We start from the raw sequence: 9,576 nt of genomic DNA, 5'->3' as shown, positions 1-9,576 counted from the left end.
TGCTGACACAGTTGATGTGTATATTGAAAAGAAAGAATTCTCAACAAAAGAAACTACATAAGTGTAACAGGGAAAGACACTGCAAGTCTGAAAAGTTGTTGATTAATGTCAAAAGTATTAAATTTAGACTAGATATTTAGATATTGAAGGAGAGTGTAGTATTTTGAATTTGAGTTATTTTAAGGGTTTGTGAGTGAAACAGAAGTTCTGGAATTCTACATTTTTTGACATTTTCAGGTAATAAACGCATCCTAAAGGGGACAAATAGAACTTGAGTATATACTCAAAAGTAAGTCATATACTCTGTTATCTGAAATGCTGACACTGTAACAGGTTAATATTTTTGGAAGAGATGTTAAAACAAATTCATAGTGTCCAAACTAATGCACATGATTTTGATAACAATGAAATATGAAAACAGAAGCTAAATATTTGTGAAATACAAGTGAAAGTAATATGCAGTCTCAAAGAGTGTGAAGTGCATAGTTGTGATGGCTGTACTGCATGTGTTTTAAAATAAAATAATATGAATCATAGCAGACAAGTTACACAATGGTCAGAAACAATTCTAGAACAGATCAAGTCCCTTATAAAAAATATGTTTTTTTTTTTTAATCAGGTATCTAGGGCAGAATACAATTAAGATGAAGCATGACATTGCCTCCGTAGCGCATCCTCTAAGTTTTACGGTAGTGGCCATGAGCTAAAGAACTGAGCAGTAGCTAAAATGCATGGGTGAATTAGGGGTCACCCTGCTGTCCTCACAGCCACTCTAATTTCAAATCTCTCTTCCATTCTTATCTTACCTTAAACTAGGACTGTTCCTGCTCCCTTCACACCTAAATTACACTGTCGTCTTTTTCAAACCTCCCATCAATCTCATCTACTATCACCTCTGATCACTAACATTATTTATGATTTGTACTTTTAATTATATTATCTGCATTACTTTTGACTGTATCTATATTTTAACATTTGTATTTTTTTCAATGTATACTCCCTGATTTTGTGTTTGTATTTTAAATTGTATATTTATGCTTTTGATTACTGTATATTCCTGCTTTACTTATGTTATATTTTAACTGCTTTTGGAGCTTTTCTCCCTGGGCATCCACTGAAAATGGGATCTGTTTGGCCCAGTGGACTTCCCCGGTCATAAACTGGAAATAAAATTAAATAAATAAATTCCCTGACAAAATGAACTACTAGGCAGAGTTAAGAATATTACAACAATGGTAACATTGAATAAAAATTGTACATGTATAGATGACTTGAATAGTAACCCACTTCCTTTAAGACTGTTCGGTGTTGGGTATCAGTCATGGGTTTTTTGTAAGTGAGGTTGGATGAAGAAAGCTCATGCTTCATATCCCTTATGGATGCTATTGGTTCCTGTACATTCCTCTTGTAATGTTTTTATTCCTCAGAGGTCTTTCAAATAGTCACTGGAAATATTGTGGAAGGTATGGATGGAATATAATGAATATTACAGATGACAAACTGATATGGGGAACTAAAACAAAGAACACAGCTTTGAAAACTTCCTGAAGCTGATTATGGAAGCTCCTACCTTGAAATACTATCACATCAACAAAAAAATAGGCCTACAAGTAGATGCCTAGTAGGTCCCACTCAATATGCCTTAGGAGCTAGTAATACTGCAGGAGGGACTTCGTGTAGCACGCAGTTAGTACACTGACAGATGTACAAATATGCGATACGTTTTTGACAATTGTGTATAGCTGGAAAAAATTATGAACACATATATGAACTCCATGCATTTAGAAGTTGATCATAAACCACTTCAATACATCTTTCAGTAAAATGTTATATCAGGCACAACTAGGAATACACAGAAGACTGAACCTCCAGAGATTTGATCTTAGTGTGACATGCAAATCTGGAAAGCAGATGCACATTGCTGATAGTCTGAGCCAAGCATACCTGAAAGAAACCAATGAAGACTTAATGCATCAGTATTTCAGAAGTGATTAAAACAGCCATGAATTTGTTAATGTCAGAAGAAAAGGAGAGAGAAACATTTTCAAAAAGCAGACGAAAGCTGATCCTGGAATGCAGAATTAACAACAGCAATCCTAAAAGGAAGGCCTGAAGAAATAAAAAGCAATCCATTTGATTGTACACCTTCCCTGAACTGCATTATGATGATGAAGTGATGTGTAAGGGTGCCACCACTGCTGAGAAAACATATGCCAACAATGACAAAAGAAGCAGATTTTGGTAATACAAAATTCAGAAAATGAACACAAGGCATCAGGTTTGGCCCAAGATGCCCTCTGAAATTACCAAGGGGATCAGCTCATGTTCCAGAGACAGGATGCTGAAGATTGTATACCTCAAGAAGAAATTATCACTATAACATACAAAACTGTCCCTGTGTAACACTTGTGCTAGATCTATCTGAGCACTGACACACACACACACACACACACACACACACACACACACACACACACACACACACACACACACACACACACACACACACACTACCTAATACTCACTGACAACAACTAAAAATTGCCTGTGATATCCAAACTGAGACAGATGACCGCTAAGACTGCTAGTAGTGTCATGAAAGGATTGTGTTCCTTACGTGAGATACCCACAACTGTTGCGGTTGATAAAGATCCACAACTTAGAAATTTGGAGTGCCTGAGATATTTTTTGAAATGGGAATTCTGTCTCATTATCACAAGTTCAAAGTATGCACAATACAATGGTTAAGTTGTGGAGGCTATTTAAGCAGGAACAAATCTCAAGAAAATATATATTCTACTACCACTGTTACAGACTAGACTGCTACTGTCAGTAGGGGCTGTCACTCAGTTAAATGTTAATGGGCTATAGACAAAGAACAAAACTCCCTCCTTCACCAATGTTACTGCAGCCATAACAGATACAGTTTATAAGGGAAAAATGGAAGCATGTCCACTGCATCCAAAAAGAAAACTATGATAAGACTTTGTGAAAAATTGCTGTCTTTCATCCTGGACATATTGTAAGAATTCAAGATCTAATAGATAAAAAATATCAAGCATCAAACATAACCGAGTGAGATGCTACAGTCATACAGCCATATATGAGAAGGAGTTACATTTAGATGAAATAAATGCCATTTGACTAAAATACCTTAAACAAATCTCCAACAACCATGAAAAATATTCTGAGAAGGAGAAGAAGGATTGAGCAACAGAGAGTGAAATAAAGATACTCTGATCCAGGGATAACTAAGCAAAAAAAAAATTGAGTGGCAGAGGTTCCCAGAAATGGAAGATAGCCCAAATGGATTCAAACTCCTAGTATTTAAAGGGTAAAGCCTGTCCCAGGAATCCCAGTAAGTTCAGAAACAGATAATTAATTCCTTAAACTATTAATGACAGCAGACTCGGATCATGTCTGGGGATAGGTATGGCAGAGTTACTAAACCACTATAGTGGTACTCATGGGAAGTACCATGAAGAATTCTACTATTTGAACTCTAGAGAGAAATCTGTATTATTTTATTGTTTGATCATCAAATACTGATAGTACATGTATTTTTAGTATAGTAGCTCATGATATTTTACCCTGTATAGTTTTATATTCTTTCATGCATATAGTCATATATACTTATTTATCTTGGAAAGAGGAGATGCATTTGTGATGGCCTCTTTATCCCAGGTCAGTAATCAAGGAGCCTCAATCCTCACCATGGTCACTGGTAAGAAACAGTCACTAAAAACAGGAATGGATTTATACAGTATTTTCAGATGCGGTTCTCTGCATCAAGCACAATTTCCCCCGAATAGCACACAAGAAACATGCTCCAGACCTGAGATTGGACTATCTGTCTCTCCAGATCCCAAACAAGACTCACTTTGGAGTACTGTGTCCCAGTTCCAAGTAGTTGACACACCCACAACTGGGTATTCCAGTTTTACACACACACACACACACACACACACACACACACACACACACACACACACACACACACACACACACACTCCTGGGAAAGGCTGGCACAGATTTACTCTGCCTTCTGCCCAGACTATAAAGTAACCACACTGCCACTAGTCAACCACTCTCAAGCTCTTACAAGGGTATCCAATTATACTGAGTAAAATCAATATTAATATAAATTGTAGACTGTAACCAAAGCAGCAAGGCTTTTTGGAGTGGCCACAGCATCACTAAACTAAGCACAAGTACTCTTAAGATGTTAAACGTATTATGTAAAAGACCAGTCACAATGAAAGGTATAAAAATGTTTAATAATAAATTATAAAATAGAAGACACAAGAATATTATATATATAAGTAAAACACTAGTGTTTCAATCACAGAAGAAATACAAATAACACAGTTGAACAGATTCAAACAGTTGCAGAAAAACAATACTTAACTAGTCTCACTATATTTCCTGACTGTCTAAAGAGTAACTGTTCCCTAGCTAACTTAATTAATACAGCAAGGCAAGATTAGATGCTGAAATGTTTACTTCCACAAAGCAAGGTGATGAGCTTCAAAACTAAAACTGACCTGAACTGAACTAACTCTACTAATTGACTGTGATAACTAAGATTTGTTGCAATATCTGAAAGGTATAGCACAATTTCAAAAATAAATAAATAAAATAAATCCTTATATCAGGTTCCAAGGAAAACAAAACAAACTGATGTGAGAGTTCAATCCTCTCAGTACTGGTTATGGAATGACATCACGTTTGATACCTGACTCTGGTAAAATACACACCCGGAGCTTTGCTAAGATTTGTTGCAATATCTGAAAGGTATAGAACAATTTCAAAAACTTCTACTCTTCCCTTCCAGAATTCTTTGTTTAAACATAAACATTTAATCAGTTATAATAACATTGTTGATACATTTTTAACACAAACATCTGTACAAGTCAGTGTGAGAGTCAAATGACACAAAACTATTTACAAAACTCAAGCTAACTATGCTGGCATATGCTACACATGCACTGCCCCACTCTCCCTGGCACTGATGGCAACACCTCACATCATCACACCCCCCCCCCCTTTGAAAACTCAAGCTAGTTTTTCAAGTGACCCTGGAAAACGTTGCTTGAAAGAAATGGGTCTGACTGGTAACAAATTAACCTATACCCTGTCTTGAGAGTCCGTCTGCTTTGACATTGCTGACTCTACTATGGTGCTGTACTGTCATGTCATATCCCTGCAACCTTAGGCTCCATCTTAATGGCTTGCCATTTTGCTGGCTAACTCTGTGTAGACATGTTAAAGGATTGTGGTCTATAACCACAGTGAATTTCCTTCCTTACAGATAATGCTAGACCTTATTTTTCTACAGCTGCATAACATTCCTCCCTGGGTTGGAGTATATGACTGAGATATACAACTGGGTGCTCTCCTCCCTCTGAGGAAACTTGGCTGAGTACAACCTCTACCCCATGGTTTGAAGCATCCACCTGCACAACAAATTCTTTGCTGTAATCTGGACTGGCTAACACAGGGAGTCATCCTAAAGCCCCTTTAAGCTTTTGGAATGCATGCTCACAGGCTGGGGTCCACACTACCTTATCTGGCCTGTTTTTCCTTGTCAGGTCTGTGAGGGGAGCAGCTATTGTATTCTAATTAGAAAAAAAATTCTATAGTATCCTGCTGTCCCCAATAATGCCCTCACCTGCTTTTTGGTAACAGGGCCAGACCACAACTGAATAGCTTCCACTTTGGCAGGTTCTGGCCTACTCTTACCAATCCCCACTCTATGTTCCAGGTAAGAGAACCCTGTCATACCCACTTGACACTTTCTGGGCTTAACAGTCAACCCTGCTCTTTGCAGTTTGCCAAAGACCTTCCTGACATGCTTAGGCTTCATCATGTTAACATAGTACAAGTTGTGCCCCTGCCTCCTGCCTAGAAGGTTTACCATGTAATTTACATCACTGACCTTCCTTACCACTTCGATGGACCCCCCCACCAAGCTGACTGCAGCTTATTGTGTCTGGCAGGAATGAGCACCATAACCTGCTACCCTACAACATACTTTTGGGCTCAAGCACTCCTGTCATACCAGACCTTTTTCTGCTGTTGGGCTCCTGTCAGGTTCTCCAGGGCCAAGTCTATGAGCCCCTAAGCCTTGTCCTGAGGTTTAAGACATATGCCACAACAGACTCCTTGTGGGATTCACACTCACTCTACCACTCATCATGAATCATACCTAAAGGCCCCCTCACCCTAGGCCCACACAGCAACTCAAAGGGTGAAAAACCCGTGGATTTCTGGGGTACCTCTTAATATGCAAACAGTAGATGGGGCAAATATTTGTCCCACTCTATCTTAAACTGGTCTACAAATGCCCATAACATTGGTCATTAGTGTAGAGTTGAACCTCTCCACAGGACTATTAGTCTGTGGGTGGTAGGGGTGGTCTTTAGGTGCTTCACCCCACAGCACTTCCACAGACAAGCCTGCAGGTCTGACATGAAATAGGCACCTCTGTCAATCTAACAGAGCATTTGCCACCTTCTTTGCCTTGATGGAGGACAGAGCCACTGCCTCAGGGTATCCAGTATCATAATCTACTACCACTAGGATATACTTCTTCTCTGTGGAACTTGGGGTACTTAGAGGCCTGGCAATATCCACAGCTACCCTCTGAAATGGCTCTTCAATCATAGACAAAGGCATCAACAGAGCTTTGACCTTGTCCCCTGCCTTTCTTACCTTTTGGCACTGCTTACATGTCCTGCTGCACCTGATTACATAATTTCCAATCCCAGGCCAATGAAAGTTCTACGTAATATGTCTCTTTGTATGCTTTATGCCCATATGGCTGCAAAAGGAATGTCATGGGCTATGGCTAGAAGTGCCAGATGATAAGCTCTGGGCACTACCAAATGCTGCATTACCTCATCCTCTAGCCTTCCCTCAGGGGTCCATTCCCTATACAGTAACCCTTTGTTCCAGTATACAGACTTTCCTTTTCCTTGAGCATCAGTTGTGTCCTCAGCTACCTCTCTCACACCTCATAAGGTAGGGTCTGAAAGCTGACCTTTTTTCAACTCTACCTTTGTTACTCCTCCCAGCTCCCTTGAAGCCTAGTATCTTCTGACAGTGGTGCCTCATGGTCAGCCTGGGTATTACCACTCACCTCTGTCCATGTAGTCACCCTGTCCATAGGAACATCAGTACCTACCAGCAACTGTGGCCCACTTTCAGGCCTGCTGCTACAGGATGGCTCCCTCCCTGAAATAGCCACATCACCAACCCCAGTTTCAGGTGTGGGGTCTGTCTGGGTCTCCCCCAGGCTATCAGACCCATATGCCTGTCTCCAAGGCTAACTGAGTGTAACTGCATGCACACAAGGTACTGCATTATCAAAATAATTCCCTATCAAGATATCTGCAGGAATATTCTCAAACACAGCTACCTGGTTGCTTCCTTTTCCACCAGTCCAGTCAAGATGAGCCCTGGCCAAAAGTATTTGGAATGGGATCCTTTTAAAGCTCTGACATGGGTGGACTTCCCAAGCTAGTATTGCTCATCTTTAACCACTGCAGACTTCACAATAGTTATGTCAGAGGCCGTGTCTCTCTTAGCAGTGGTCTATCTTCCATCCATTAAGATAGGATACAAACTCTGGTGATAGTTTGATACCCCTGTTGTCTCCAGACAATATGTGCTGGCTCCCTCACCTTTTGTTCCCCACCTTGCTTCACTGGACATTTGTATGCTACATGACCCCTCTGGTTACATTTAAAATATCTAACCTCTGTTCCTGGCCATGTACCTGAACTAGTGGCTTCCCCTATTACTGGTAAATTCTATTAGGGTGATTTAGGCTGCCCACCATGGGTTCCCTTATATCCATGTGCAGCACTAGGTATCATTTTGCAATGATGCCCTGTTTGCTAAGTAGAGACCATCTATTCTATCCAGCTCATCTGCAGTGTTACACTCCAGGTCTGCCAAACAGATTATCATGTCCTCCGGCAAAGTATTAAAGGCTTGTTCCCTTAACTAAAGGTCTGCCAGTCTTTCAAAAGTGGTGACAAGACACCCACTCACCTACCTATGAAAATAAGTGTTTAATGCAGCAATATAATCACATACACTTTCATCTGCCTTGTGTCTATGCTCCTAAAACTTTTTTTCTGTAAGGTTCAGGTGTTAACTTATAACAGTTTAACAAACATTGTTCACTCTGTCATAGTTTAAACAATCAGAATCAGACAATTTAGAAACAGAAATTACAGCTTTACCATGGAGTAAGGGGGTCAGGAACTGTACCCAGAGCTCTTGGTCAACATTATACTGTTTACATACCCTTTCAAATAAATTAATAAAATGATCAAAGTCATCCCCCTCTGAAAATTGAGGAAGATATTTACTGACCTTTATTGCTTCTAGAATCCAGTTATTCCCTTCCTCATTATCTCCATGACCTCGATGAAGAGTCACCATTTTTCTCTCATGCTGATGCTCTTCTCATTTTCTTCAACCTCCAAATGCCACATCTCTCTTTAGTCTCATGTTGATGCTGCTTCTCCTTTTATTCAGTCTCCAAACACTACAGTCTCTCTTGGTCTCCAGATGTTGCAGTTCATGCTGATGCTTCTTCTCCTTTTCTACAGCCTCCAAATGTTTGACCTCCAGTTCATGCTGATGCTGCTTCTCCTTTTCTTCAGCCTCCAGTTCAACTCTCTTTAGCTCCAGATGGATTTTTAAGTCCCCTGAGGAAAAGGTAAACTGTCCTGTTTCTGAAGACTGCACATCTCCAACACCAGACTGGTTATCCTCCTGGCCACTAGTCCATGCTCCAGTTGCAATTAAAGCTGAAATAATTTCCTTTTTAGTCTGGTTATCATGCACCAGATCTTTGTCTTCAAACACCTTGGCCAGCTGATTCTTTGTCAGCTTACCATAATCCTCTGCTGAGATCTTTGCATACTTTCCCTGACTAAACTAAACTAACAAAAACAAATCTGTTGTGAAAATGAAACTCTGAATGTTTACCTTATGGCTGTTGAAAGTACACACAACTTCAGTAATAACTGCCCCCAGGCTACTGAAATTCAATTAATATCCCACCACTCTGCCACTAACATGTGATGGCTCTCTACCCCAGGCCAGTAATTAAGGAGCCTCAATCCTCACCACTGACACCAGTGAGAGACAGTCACTAAAAGCAGGAATGGATTTGCACATATTTTCAGATGCAGCTCTCTGCATCAAGCACCCCCCCCCCCAAGAGGGAACATACTCCAGACCTGGGATTGAACTCTTTGTCTTTCCAGATCCCAAACAAGAATCACTTTGGAGCACTGTGTTCCAGTTCCAAGTAGCTGGTACACCTACACCTGGGTATTTAATTTTCACATAAACACAGTTCTGGGAAAGGCTGGCACATATTTACTAACTGTACTCCTTCTGGCCAGACTACAAGTTAACCATGCTACTGCCACTTACCCACTCTCAGGATCTTACAAGGGAATCCAATTATACTGAGTAAAATCAATACTAACATAAACGGTAGAGTGTAACCAAAGCATCAAGGCTTTTTAGAGTGGCCATGGCTTCACTACT

The sequence above is a fragment of the Protopterus annectens genome, chromosome 11.part0 (assembly GCF_019279795.1).
Source record: "Protopterus annectens isolate FY-2018-M chromosome 11.part0, PAN1.0, whole genome shotgun sequence".
NCBI lineage: Eukaryota > Metazoa > Chordata > Ceratodontiformes > Protopteridae > Protopterus > Protopterus annectens.
Note: the sequence above shows the minus strand (reverse complement) of the source record.